The sequence below is a fragment of the Callospermophilus lateralis genome, chromosome 14 (genome assembly GCF_048772815.1).
Source record: "Callospermophilus lateralis isolate mCalLat2 chromosome 14, mCalLat2.hap1, whole genome shotgun sequence".
Classification (NCBI taxonomy): Eukaryota; Metazoa; Chordata; class Mammalia; order Rodentia; family Sciuridae; genus Callospermophilus; species Callospermophilus lateralis.
Genome location: NC_135318.1, coordinates 96248650 through 96263233, shown reverse-complemented (window position 1 = coordinate 96263233; position 14584 = coordinate 96248650). Strand labels below are relative to the sequence as shown.

Below are 14584 nucleotides of genomic sequence, written 5' to 3'. Positions count from 1 at the left end.
CTGAGGCCGGCACACCCAAGATCAAGGCTCCTGCATATCGGTTTCTTGTAAGGGCTCTCCTTGCCTCAAAGATGGTGTTTTCCAGCCTCCACATGGGGGAAGGGACATATGGGCTCAACTCTCTTTTATAAAGGCACAACTCCCATTGACAAGGACCTTGACCTCATGAACTAATAATGTCCCCAAAGCCCCAACTCTTATACTCTCACCTTGGGAATATGAATTTTAGGGGGCACAGACTTTTGGACCACAGCTTCTTGGCATCATATCTAATAAAATATTGCTAATCCAGTCATGAACAGTCACATGTGCATTTCCTTCTAAGTATAGTTCTAGCTCTCATATTTAGTCTTTGATCTATTTTGAATTACCTTTGTATATATGGTGTGAGGTAGGGGTCCAACTCCATTCTTTCCTGTTGTTCTAGCACTATTTATAGAAAAGACCATTCATTCCCAATGAGTGGTTTGGCCCCTTTGTTGGAAGTCTGTTGACCATAGATGTATGGGTTTATTTCTAGGCTGTCAGCTCTATTCCACTGATTTATACATCTATCATTATACAAGTACCAGGCAGTTTTGATAACTGTGGCTTTGCAGTAGGTTTTGAAAGCAGCAAGTGTGAGTCCTCCAAATTTGATCATCTTTTCAATATTATTTGTGAGATCTGACATTCCATATGAATTTTAGGATCAGTTTGTCTGTTTCCACAAAAGGGAAAATGGCATTTAGAATATTGATAGGGATTGTATCCAATCTATAGATTAATTGGGGAAATGTTGACATCTTAACAATAATAAGTCTTCTAATCTATGGACACAGGATGTCTGTCCATTTATTGAGCCTTCTATAGGCTCTTTCAATAGTGTTTTGTAGCTTTCAGTGTACCTGTCTTAAATTTTGTTAAAATTATTTCTAGGTATGTGATTCTTTTGATGCTATTGTAAATGTAATTGTTTTCTTAGTTTCCTTTTTGAATGATTCATTTTTAGTACACAGAGACAACTACTTTTGTACATTGATTTCTTTTGGGGGGGTGACTGGGGATTGAACTCAGGGGCACTCACCCATTGAGCCACATCCCCAGTCCTATTTTGTATTTTATTTGGAGAAAGGGTCTCAATGAGTTGCTCAGTGCCTCGCTGTTGTGAGGCTTGCTTTGAACTCACAATCCTCCTGCCTCCGCCTTCCAAACTGCTGGGATTATAAGCATGCACCACAGCACCAAGCTGTAAGTTGATTTCTATCTTACAAGTTTGAACAAAAGTACTTTTACTTTTTTCTTCCAACCTGGATATATTTTTTCCTTTTTTATACAATTTATTGGCCTTGTTTTTCAGTAAAATATTCACGTAATGTCAGAATAATGGGATAAGAGAGAGATAGCCAGCTCCCTTTAAGAATTTCCACATAAATATTTAAAATCTAAAAACTTCAGGCTGGGATTGTGGCTCAGTGATAGAGTGTTCACCTGGCATATGTGAGGCACTGGGTTCGATACTCAGCATCTCATAAAAATAAATAAAAATCAAGGTATTGTGTCCATCTACAACTAAAAAAAGTTTTTTAAAAAATCTAAAAATTTCAGGGGACCATCAGACTGAGTAGAAATTTGGTTCTTCAAAGCAAGTATTGCTTTACTATTGTCATTAATCCAGTCAATAAGTGACCAAGAACTTTCAATGCTAAACAAAATGTTTGCTAAGTTTTTTAAAAGATGTTTTCCACGAGCCATTATCAGTCACTCCAAGTGAAGCTGCTATGGAACTGCATGGTACAAAGTTTCTTGCCTTTCTTGACTTCAATGAGGTTAGCATTTTTTTTTTAATTCAAAATAACACATAGCTTTTGCTGATCAGACTTTTCCTCAGCGACCCAATAATCCCCTCAGTTTTCATGATTCCTTTGTCTTCCTCTGCCCTGGTAAAATCACATTTGGCATCGCCTAGAATCTTTATCAAATCTGGATGAAGAAATATACGTGATGCTCTGTGCGTTTGCTTCATGTGAATTTTCTCTGCTAACTTCACGTGGTTGAAATAGATGAACTGTGCACCTTTTCCAGACCCAAGTATTCTTTTGTTGATGTTAAACTGCTCACAAACATCAGATGGAGCCCAACAGTGCTATCCAGTCTTCCACAAAAATCCGGTGTTGGCTCTATGGAGACACAGATCATAAAGCACACAGCCACACAGGGCCTTATAAACAATTAAACAGAGCTCTTCATAAGCGTGTCTATATTTACAAGAATTTGGGGGATCCACATTTTGCTTCTAGATTATTAAGGTTCAAGGGTCCAGTAAGAAGTCTTAAACGGGGTTGAAGATTCCCTGACATTTCTGCTGACTGGAGAATTCCTTCCTGCCAACTCAGGTTCCACATGTGTGGGAAACAGAGAGTAAGTAGGGGGGTGTTTGTACAAAATTCCCAAGTCGTCTTGTTCTAATCCACTCCAGATAGCTGGAGAAATGCAGTGTATTTGACTATATTCAGGCTTTTCTCCATTCTGTTAATAAAGGCCTGGATTTTCATATAAGTCATTTTATCCAATGGAAAGAAGCTGATTGCACGACAAATGTCAAGTAGGACACATGTCGGCAAATGTGGCGTTCGCAAAGACCAACGAAAAAATCCCTCTCATCTGTCTTTGAGGAGCTGGACACCTCCATCTTCCACACTTTCAGAAATGTCCCGTACCAAGGCCTGTGCGAGCTGTGGCATGGCTGCAGCCTAGACCGCAATCCTGGTCCCGCAGCCGCTCCTGGTTTTCCAATTTTACTTTTGCTTTTCAATTGTAGGATTTGGAACAACCATAACCATCCAGAAACTTCCTTCTGGTTCACTGAAGAACTGGCAGTTCTGTGTACGTCAAGATTTTGCAGATTTGGTTGGATTAAAGGTCCCTCCCTGGCGTGGCCCGAATGGTGGATTGCAGATGAAGCACAGAGTCACAAGCCTAGGCCCAGCCAGGCCAGCCACGCCCTGTCCCGGCCCCCTCCTCCCTCATCCCACCCAGAGACAGTAGCTGGAGGTGACTATGTTCGTTTTATTCCTTTTTCTTACTAGTTTTTCTGGCTAGAAATTGCAATCTGATGTTGAGTAAAAGTGACAAAAGCTGACATCATTGTCTTTTGCCTGATGTTCGCGGAAAGGCTTTCAGTCTTATTCCCTTGATCTGATGCTAACTGTGGCATTTGAACAGGTGTCCTCTATCACAGAAGAAGTTCCCTTCAATTCATATTGGGTTGAGTGTTTCTGTCAGGAAAGGGTGTTAGATTTTGTCAAATGCTTTGCATCTCTTAGAGTGGTGTATTACACTGACTGATGTTCAGTGTTGCTTTCCTACGATAAATCCCCCTTGCTTACAGTGTACCATCCTTTTAACATTTGCTAGCTGGGGATTTCCCTCCTATATTCATACAAGGTACTGGTCTATGGTTTCCTTGTGCTGTCTCTGACTTTTGTTTCAAGGTAACACTGGGCTAATAGAATATTGTATTTTTTTTTGGAAAAGTTTGAGGATTGGTGTTAATTTTTCTTCCAACATCTACTAAAATTGCCAGAGAAGCTGTTTCAATCAGGGCTTTTCTTGGTTGGAAGTTTCTTGATTGCTGACTCAAACTCTTTGACGGTTATAGGTCAATTTGGATTTCCTAGTTCGCGAGTCGGTTGTGTGTTTCTAGGGATCCGTCCATTTCACCTAGGTGATCTGCTTATAATCTTTTCCATTTCTTCAAGGTTCATGGGAACGTCTCCTCCTCCACTCCTGCTTTGACAGCATTCTCACGCCGTCCGATCTGGGGAGGATCAAGTCCTAAGACTTGTCCAGTCCTAAGTCAAACGACCTACCCAGAGGTCGAATCCTCTAACAGATCCCTCATCGCCTACAGTTACTAGAACAGGACAAATTTCCTCATGGTGTGTATTCTTCCTCCTGCCACGAGAAACATGCTCCAATTGTGTACCGCTGGTGCTTCCCGAGTGGTCCCCCTGAAGGACATCACCGTTGTGGAGAGCCTGGCGCTGGCCTGGCCTGGACTTCAACCCCAGCTCGGCGCTTCCCAGGCTGGGCCTTCTGGTCACATCACTATCCCTTCATCTCAGTTCCCAGTATGAGACAGAGGACTGGGATGGCAATCCCAGAGAAGGCTGGTAGAAAGCAATTGCACGAGGCCAAACGCATAGCAAGTAAGTACATGGTGCCTCTATTTGTTGGTACATTTATATTTTTAGAACCAGTTTAGACTTACAGAATAACTGCAAAGATAGTCTAGGGTTCCCACAGGCCCCACACCCAGGGTCCCCTGTTATTTCTCTTACATGGTGCGCTTGTTAGAGTCAATACTGATACATGGTCACTCTCAGCTGAAGTCCACAGATGGTCCTACTGTCCTTCTCTGTTCCAGAATACCACTCAGTGAGACGTTGTGTTTAGTCATTACGTACGACGGTCTCTCTGGACTGTGACAGTTGCTCAGACTTTCCTTGAGTTTCATGACCCTGATGATTGTGAGGAAGCTGGTCGGGCTCTTGGTCGGATGTGCCTCAGGAGGGCTGTGTCTGGTGTGCTTCTCATGGACCAGGCCAGGGTTGCGTGTTCTTGGAGGAAGACCCCAGGGGCCAAGTGCCATTTCGCTATATCCTGTGAACAGTTGCCACTGTCTGCAGGACTCGTCACTGTGCGTGTTGGCCTGCATCACCTGGCTGAGGCGGGGTCTGTCGGGATTTTCCATGGTAAAGGTGCTCTTTTCTTAACCTTTCGAGGCTGTAAAATTTGGAATGAAGTCACTATTGTGCAGCTCATGCTTAAGGAGAAGTTATGTGCCACTTCCTTGATGGTGGAGGACCTCCGTAATCGTTTGGATTTCTTCTGCATGAGATTTCATTTTTTTAAAAGATGAGTTTAATCTGTTTACTTTTAAAATTTTTATTTATTTATATTTTATGTGGTGCTGAGGACTGAACCTAGTGTCTCACACGTGCCAGGCAAGTGCTCAAGCACTGAGCCACAATCCCAGCCCAAATACATTCCTGCTCCTGCTCCTCCTCCTCCTCCTCCTCCTCCTCCTCCTCCTCCTCCTTCTCCTCCTCCTCCTTCTCCTTCTTCTTCTTCTTCTTACCAGGAGTGAACCCAGGGGCGCTTTTAACCAATGAACCACATCCCCAGCTTTTTAAATATTTTATTTATAGACGGGGCCTCGCTGAGTTGCTGAGGCTGACTATGAATTCATGATCCTCCTGCCTCAGCCTCCTGAGTTGCTGGGATTACAGGCGGGCACCACTATGCCAGGCCTGCATTAGATTTTTGTGTCTTCTCCTCCATTTATTTATTCAGTTGTTTACTTATGTAAGTATGACCTCATATATTTTTATTTTATGCTATAGGTTATAATGCATTATTACTTCATCTATTTCCCTGTTCAAATTATTCTAGCTTTGGCCACTGGGAACACTGGGAGTTGGTTCTGTGTCTCTTGGTCACATCCCCCATCAATGTGGAATTTGGGTGGAGGGGGTGTTCTGAACGTTCCTCCATTTTCTTTTCTGGCACCAAAATATTCATCCTTTATGTTTTCTTCCCAATCCTAGAATCAGTGATTTCTTCAAAGACTTCTAGTCTTTGGAGACAAGAAAATGGTATTAGAGACTGAGATCTGAATGCTAAGCCTGATCATTTCTACTGGTGAATCATTGCTACTATATTTCTCTATATAACCATGTTTATACACATATCTATTGATTTCTATATATGTCTACATGTAGCTGTCTATACCTATATTAAGCTAAACTTGAGCTCATACCGAAGCCTCCAACTCTAATTCATTGCCATCTGGCTCATTCTAGCTTCCTGTCCTTGCTTGTGCATAAACTCCGACTCTCCAGCATTGAGAAAACTGGCTTCCGCTGTCTGCCAATCATTTACTCAGCTGTTCAATTCTAGTATACAGTATCAGAATTGCAAATGCCTACCCGCATTGGAAACAACTTGATCGACTAGGAATACCATGCTTATGTTTTTTTTTGCCTTTGGTCTTACAGACTATATTTATTTCCAAAGTTCCTAAGGTTGGCAATGTTCCTCCTCCTCCTTCAGTGAGACTGTTTCATGTACCTGCAATACAGTTAGATTGTTTTGCCACCTTTGGTATTCTATCCTGGGATCCTAAGAGACTTTCTTAACATATTGCATACAGTTAGATTCATTCTTTTTTTTTTTTTTTTTTTTGTAGAGCTGGGAATCGAACCCAGGTCCTTGTCCATGTGAGGCAAGCACTCTACCGACTGAGCTATATCCCAGTCCCCATCCCCCCCACCATTCATTCTTTATGTTGTGAAGTTCTATACATTTTGACAAAAGCCTAATATATAGGATTTGGGTGATTATGATTAAAACTGCAATAAATATTTATATTGGGGTTTGTGTGAATATACATTTTATTTGCATAAATACCTTTAAAGGCACAATGGCTGGATTGTGTGGTAACAAACTGCCAAGCTATCCTCCCAAGTGAGGGTATCATTTTCCAGTCACACAGCAATAAGCGTTTCAGCTATCATGTATCCCTGACAGCTATCCGTGTTTTGAGTTTTATGGAATCGGGCTATTCTAACAGGTATTAGTAATATCTCAAAGTTGTGTTGACTTGTAATTCTTTAGTAATAGACAATGATAATCATCTTTCATGTGCTTGTTTGCCACATGGACATCTTATTTGGTGAGATATGTAGGGAAATCTTTTGCCTGTTTTTAATTGGGTTGTTTGTTTTCTTGTTGAGTATGCAGAGTTCTTGATACATGAGGTTACCACTCCCTTATCAGATACATGTTTTGTAAATATTTTCTTCCAATCTGTGGCTTGTCTTTTGGTTTCCTTAACAATGTCTTTCTCAAAGCAGAGGTTTTTAATTTTAAGAAAGTCCAACTAACTGATTTTTTTTTTCTTTCATGGGTCATGTTCTGGTGTCATACCTAAAAAACAGTCTGGAGAGACCTCAGCAAGTTGGCCACCTAGGAAGCTCCAGACCCTTCTTCTTCCATAGAAACTGAAAGTGACAAGTGACCAAAATGACTGCATAGGAGCTCTGGAAACCAATCAAACATGTGTAACAACCAAGAAAGTGCTCGACCAAGAAAACGCCACATCCAGAATCAGTGGTGGTCTCACTCCCCCTTGTCCCAACATGGCATGTCAGGAGGAGTAGCCCAGTTCCTAGATCTCACCCTTGGGACAGAAGGGACAATGTAGAATTTGTATGCTATGTTCTTATCTGCTGGGGAGCTACCCTGGAGACTGTGCTGTGTCCCCTGCCTCGGCGTACAGAGGAGGACTGGTGGCAGTTTGGATCTCAGACTGTTGGAAGCCACAGAAGGCAGTGGTGAGCACCCTGGAGTGTGAAAACCCCTGGGGACCTGGGGATCCAGGGATGCGGAGGCCAAGAGATTCTGGGGGATGAATAAGTAGGACACTCAAGGCCATGAGAAAGTCCAGAGTGGGACCTGGGAGAAATTAAGACATTCAACAGCAGCCATGAATGTTTTTTTAAAAAGCACAGACACAAGTCCACAGAACACATGTCCAGAAAATATCTGAGAAGACTTAATCCCCTAACAAGGGTTGATTACAAAACTCAGGGGCCCAACAATCAGTGGAGGTCTTCCACACCAGTCTGAAAAGGCTGGGAGAGGTGGATATTTTTTTCAAATGCACAAACTTCAGTGCAAGACACACAAAGAAACAAGAAAACGTGGCCTATTCAAAGAAACTACAGATCTCCACAAACCATCTGATTAAACACACATATTAGACTTAAATAACTGTCCTAAATATTTTCAAAGAACTAAAAGATGTAGAATTCTCAGTTGTCTTTTTTTTTTTTTTTTCTTTCCCCTATTGGAACTTTAAATACATCATCCTGCTTCCTTCTGGCCTGTGAGTTTTCTGCTGAAAGCTCTGTTACTAGTCTTATTGAGGATCTCTTGGGTAGAATGAGTTATAGCCCTTGTACTGCTTTCCAGATTTCTCTATTTGTCTTTTGACAGTGTGGGTATAATGTGTCTCACTGTGAATCTCTTTGGGCTTAATATGCTTGGAGTTCATTGAGATTTTTGGATTTGTATATCTATATCTTTCCTCATATTTGGAAAGTATTTAGTTTTTATTTATCTCTTAGTATTTAGCTTTTATTATATCTCTTCCCCAAGTATGGGGAAGAGAACATTCACAGAAAAAACAAAAGGGAAGAGAATTTGTTACCACTAAACCTGACCTATGGGAAATGCTACAGAGAGTCCTTCAAGTTGAAATGAAAAAATACCAGACAATGCTGGGCATGGTGGTACATGCTTGTAATCCCAGCAGCTCAGGAGGCTGAGCCAGGAGGATTGTGAGTTCAAAGCCAGCCTCAGCAACAGTTGCTAAGCAACTCAGTGAAACCCTGTCTCTAAATAAAATACAAAACAGAGCTGGGGATGTGGGTCAGTGGTTGAGTGCCCCTGAGTTCAATCCCCAGTACCAAAAAAAAAACCAAAAACAAAAACAAAAACAAAAACGCTATACAGTAAATAGAAGCCACAGAAAAATATAAAGTTCTCCAGTATAGACATAGATATGGACAATATAAAATAGCATTATAATTTTGATTTGTGCTCCATATTTATTTTCTGAAACATTTAAAATAAATACACAAAATACCAAAAAATTACATATACAATGTATATTGGGTATATAATATATAAAGATGTAATATATGACATCAATAACAAAGTGGGAGAGGAAAGGATTATAGTTTTTGTATGCAAATGAAGTTAAGCTGTTATCAATTTAAGACAGATTTTTCATAACTTTTATATTATATGTAATCCCCATGGCAAGCAGAAAGTAAATATAGATTATACAGAAAAGTAAATGAGAAAGAAATAAAATATGTCACCTCCAAAATCAATTGGACACAAAGGAAAGCAGTAATGGAGGAATAAGAAATAAACAAACAAACAAACAAAAACTACATGGGTTTAGGGGTACAGCTCAGTGGTAAAGCCCTTGCCTGGTGTGTGTGGGGCCCTTGGGGTGGAAGTAAGTCTACAAAGTATACAGGAAACAAATATGTCAAATTCGCTTTTCTATCAGTAATTAAATATAAATGGATTAAACTCCTTAATCCAAAGACATAGGTAAGTGATTATTTAAAGAAAATCAGGAAAAAAAGAAAAAAGAAAACCAAGACCCAACAATATGCTGTCTACAAGAAACTCACTTAAGATCTAAGGACATGCACAGACTGAAAGTAAAAGTAAGAAACAAATGTTCTCAGCAAACAGTAACCAAAAACTACACTAATATCAGACAAATTAGACTTTAAGTCAAAAACTTAAAAGTGACAAAGACAGACAATATATAGTGATTAAGAGGTCAATTCTCCAAGAAGATATACTCTTATAAACATGTACACCAAGCATCGGACTTTCTAAATACCTGAAACAAACATTGACAGATTTGAAGTGAAAAATAGACAGGTCTAGAATAGAGAAGACTTTAATACCCCACTTTTCAATATTTATAAATCAACTAGTGAGAAAATTAATAAGGAAATAGGGGACTTTTGAATGACACTTCAGAACTAACAGACATTCATGGAACATTCCAGAAAACAATAGAATACACATTCTTCTCAAGTGCATTCTTCTCTAGAATAAACAATTCAAAATGCAAAACATGAACTTAATATTTTTTTTAAAAAGAACTTTTATATTAAATATTTTTTTTAGTTCTCAATGTACCTTTATTTTTTTAATTTATATGTGGTGCTGAGAATCAAACCTAGTGCCTCACACACGCTAGGCAAGCGCTCTACCAATGAGCTACAACCCCAGTCTGCAGAACTTAATAATTTAAAAACCTTGAGATTATATAGAATATCTTTTTTAATTATAATGGAATAGAAATAGGAACCAATACGAGAAGGAAAACAGAAAATTTCACAAATATGATGACCTCAAGCAATTCACTCTTAACCAATGGGGCAAAGAAGAAATCTGAGTGGAAACTAGAAAATATCTTGAGATAAATGAAAATGAAAACTCTATATCTCAAAATTTATTAAATACAGCAAAAGCAATGGTACTGAGAAAAGTTATAGCTGTAAATGCTTAGCTTGAAAAAGAATGGTCTCAATCAACAAACAAGCTTCACAAGTTAAAGAACTAGAAAAATAAAAGACTAAACTAAAAACTATCAGAAAGAAGAACATGATATAGATTAAGACAGAGAAAAAATCAATGAAACCAAGAGCTGGTTCCTTGTAATAATAAAAAAAATGACAACTCTTTAGCTAGATTAATAAAAGAGAAATGAAATCAGAAATGAAAGGGAAAATTACTTCCAATTTTACCTAACTATCCAATTTTATGCAAGACTTATGAATCAAAAATTGTACTACAAATTAGATAACAAATTGGATAAGCCAGGTGAAATGGACAAATTCCTAGAAACCTAACAATTGAATCATGAGGACCTAGAAAGTCTAAATAGACAGAGGTGGGGGCTGGGGTTGTGGCTCAGCAGTAGAGCACTCATCTCGCATGTGCAGGACCCTGGGTTCGATCCTCAGCACCACGTAAAAAATAAATGAGTGAAATAAAGGTATTGTGAATAAATATTTTAAAATAAATAAATAAATAAAACAGACAGAGGCTTAATTAGCAATCAGAAACCTCCCCCAAAGAAAAACCAAGACCAGTTGGTGAATTTTACCATTTAAAGAAGGAACACCAACAGAGATTGAAGAAGTCTGTGTTCCTTGTCGCTCCATGATAGAGGATTCAAGCAGCAGGAATACTGCTCCTCTGTGAGGTGGGAGGAAGAGAGATTTCACTAAAACTCAATATTGGACCATCCGGGGTGTCTTAGAGACTCAGAAATTTAGGTCCATTAAACAAAGAAAAAACACTACCAAGCTGATTGTGGCAGCAGCAACCTCGGTGCTCATTTAGTGCAGAGGGAGGGAAGACACAAAGAAACACAGATAGATTAAGTCCAGAAAATCCTGAGACCAGAAATCAGCCTGACCTGAGCTGAGGCAGAGGCTGCGCTGTGCACTGGTGCATGAAAAGCACCCTCACCACGTTTCCCAGCTGAGCTGAGGTAGGAGCCATCATGAGGTGGCCACACTGCAGCAGCTGCTGCAGGAGCCGGGAGATCTGAGCAAAGACAGCTACATGTCCTGGCAAGCACTTGCCCATGATCTAATTGGTACCTAACAGAATAAGAGTGAAAAGGCACAGAGAATATTTTACCCAGGGGGATTCAAGTCAGAAAAGCGAAGGGGAGCCTGGCTAACTTCCCACCGTGAGTCCAGCAGCTCCCAGGACCAGCTGAAGGGGGTCTGGAGTTTGATGAGGTGGGTGTAAATACACTCAAGGAATAACCCTAGGAAGCCTGGGAAGGCTGTGTTCATGGGCAGCAGAGGGGGTGAAGGGTTGGCATCCCTACCAGTAGAATCCTAGTGAGATCCAGACTCCAGCAGAGCTCCGCAACTGCCAGGCCCTAGGGGTGACCTAATGTCTCAGAGCAGTCACCAACCAACAAAGCCCCTGAGTCCTGACTGGACCTAAGCCCCTGCCAGAGCTCTACCCCCAGACTCTGCAGTGGCCACCTAGGAAGTGCCTCCACCTTGTCTGTGCAGACAAACTCCTGCAGATAGAGTCACCATCCCATCCCACCTCACACTGGGGAGAAGGGAAGCGAAGAACTTTTGAACTCCCACTGGCAACTTGGTAAGCAACACAAACAGAGGCAAGGCTTAACAACCCTGGCTCTCACACTCGGCCCTTACTCTCCACAGAGCTCAAGAAGAAATGGAAAGGACGTTGGGCATAGACAGTGACCATATATGCTCATTGATTATTTTGACCATCTCAGGGAAAATGATCCCTTAATTTTTCATGAAGAATCTCTTTTTATCAAGCCAGGGGCAGTGGCACACGCCTGCAATCCCAGCAACTTAGGAGGCAGGAGGATCACGAGCTCAAAGCCAGCTTCAGCAATTTAGTGAGCCTTAAGTAACTTAGCAAGACCCTGTCTTAACATAAATTTTAAAAGGACTGGGGATGTAGCTCAGTGGTCAAGTGCCCCTGGGTTCAATCCCCTACTACTAATCATCATTGTCATCATTATCATCATCATTTTTTTCAGTTGGTTTTTTTCACAAAAGAAATAAAATTGACAAACCCTTAGCCAAGCTAACCAAAAGAGAGGGGGAAAAAAAACTCAAATTATAAAAATCCATAATGAAAATGGAAATATCACCACAGATGCTACTAAAATACAGAAGATAATCAGAAACTACCACCTGGGGTCATGGGACCACATGCATGAAGGGTGGGGTGCTCGGTGCTCCCTGGCAAAGCCTGCCCCCCTGCACCAACCTCCCCATGAGCCCTCTGGTGGCCTGGGGCTCCTGCCTCAAACACACCCTTCCAGCTCCTTGAAATCCCTTCCAGTTTCCAAAGGATGTGTCCACCCGCACCTCTGTCCCTTCAGCCTGGACATCTTTCTCGCCTCCTCTCCAGACAGAGCTCCTGCATCCTCAGCACTCAGATCAGACATGACCTCCTACAGGAAGCCCATTTGGGTTCCCGTCAGCTACAGGAGCCTCCTCCAGCCCCCAGGGCCTGGTGGGCACCACCATGCCCACGCTGATTCCTCTAGGTCTGTACCTCCAGGTCACCTCTCTCCCATAGGCACACCATAGCCCTGGGAGCACAACACTTGGTGAAAGCGTCATGTGGTCTCAGAACCAAAGAGGAGACGGAGGTCCAGGTGGATGTCAGCACCCCGTGAACTCAAGTTCCCACTCTGACCAGGACACACTGGGAAAGCCAGCCTGTTCCTCTGAAGCCACAGGCTCTCAGAAAGCTCCATGGGGCCTCCAGACCCTGCCCTCTCTCCACAAGAAGGCTCCCCTGAAGCTTCAGAGTGTGCCCGTGTCATGGCTGATGACAGCTGCCCTCACAGCAAGTCCCCAAGCAGGTCCTGGCCGGTGTGTGCTCTCAGCAGCCCCCGCTGGGCTCCCAGCAAAAGCCTGATCCTCCCGTCTCAGCCTCCCTGCACATCTGCCCCACCTCGGCCCACTCACCACGCCTGGTTTCAGCTACACTGGCCTCCTGCTTGGCCCCCAAGACAGTGGGTCCATTCCCACCTCCACCCAGAGCTCTCCCAGCAGGCACTTGCAGAGCTGGCCCCTGTCCTGATGGCCACGACCCTCTTGGTCTCAAGGGGTGTCCTTGCACCTGCCAGGACCTGTGCCTGAGGCCTCCTGGGCAACTCCCCTGGGCTCAGCCTTGAGTTCACAACACCCAGCCCTTCTGTGCAGAAGATGATTCCATTCCTAGGGTCAATATTGAGGGACAGGAGGTCCCACCTTTTCCTGTCCAAGAAGGTCCAGGGCCATGGGGCACATGATACAGCAGGACACACACACACACACACACACGCAGGAACAAAAGTGGAATCAGAAACTGAGGCAGAAGCAACCATTATGGCTAACTCTGCCCCAAGGCAGCCCGAAAGCAGAACCCAACTCCAATGAGCCAGCCCCAGACCTGCGCAGGTGCAGACCTGCAGGAGATGCCACCCCACAGGCTGCCTCCAGCTCCCTCAGCAACTGGAACTGCCCAGCAGGCGTCCCAGAACCCAGAACAGGGTTGCCACAGAAGTCAGACCCCCAGCAGCCAAGATCCACCCCTGAGCCCTAGCAGCCCAGCCCAGGGACCACCCATAGCACCAGCCCCCAGGAGCCACCCCCCACAGGCCACCAAGCCAGAGCTTGGCGTCTCTGAGCCTCCAGAACCTCGACCTGGAGCTCTAGGGCGCCTGGTCCTGCACAGGCCACCACCCACCCCGACACAGCTGGCTCCCTGGTGGCCAGCCCCAGCCCTGGTCTCTGAGGCCATACCACACACCCCCGTGTCCCCTCAAATGGATGCATCACCCACAGTGACAGGGCCACTGGGGAGGAGGCTGGGCCTGGAGCATCCAAGGCGAGGGCTGGGGACAGCAGGCAGCGGCAGCACTGCATGGGGGCGGGGTGACACCCAGAGAAGCAGCCTGAGGCGGGAGCAGCTCAGAGCCCTGGATGGGAAAGAGAACAGGGAAGAAGTGGGCCCTGGGAGCCGGTGGCGACAGGGAGGGTCCTCCCAGAGCGGCCTCAGCATCGGGAAAGTGTGGGTAGCGCCGGAGGTGAGGGCGGCGCGCAAGCAGCCTAGCCGGCTTAGCTGTGGAACAGTGCCACCCGGTGGTGCGCTGGTGGAACTGCGCCTCTCATCGGTTATTCACCATTTAACCAATTAGCGTTCCCTGTGTATTTCACACCGAGTAGATTATTCTATAACACCTCCTTCCTATTAAAAAATTTTTGTTTTCAGCAATAATCACGAAATAAAACAAATAATAATGATAATCATAAAACAAAATAAAAATGTATTTATTGTCTGTAATATTTTATGTAGCAACATCATTGTTCAGTAACAAGTAAATTTTAATAAAACTGAAAATAATCTGCAAATTGCAAAATTTACAAAGCCA

At 43.2% G+C, this 14584-nt stretch overlaps 1 pseudogene; it reads right to left on the bottom strand.

Annotated features, from left to right (window-relative positions):
- Positions 1 to 1736: 1736 nt before the first annotated feature.
- Positions 1737 to 11241, bottom strand: LOC143380077 (vacuolar fusion protein CCZ1 homolog pseudogene; annotated as a pseudogene).
- Between the last annotated feature and the right edge of the window lie 3343 nt (positions 11242 to 14584).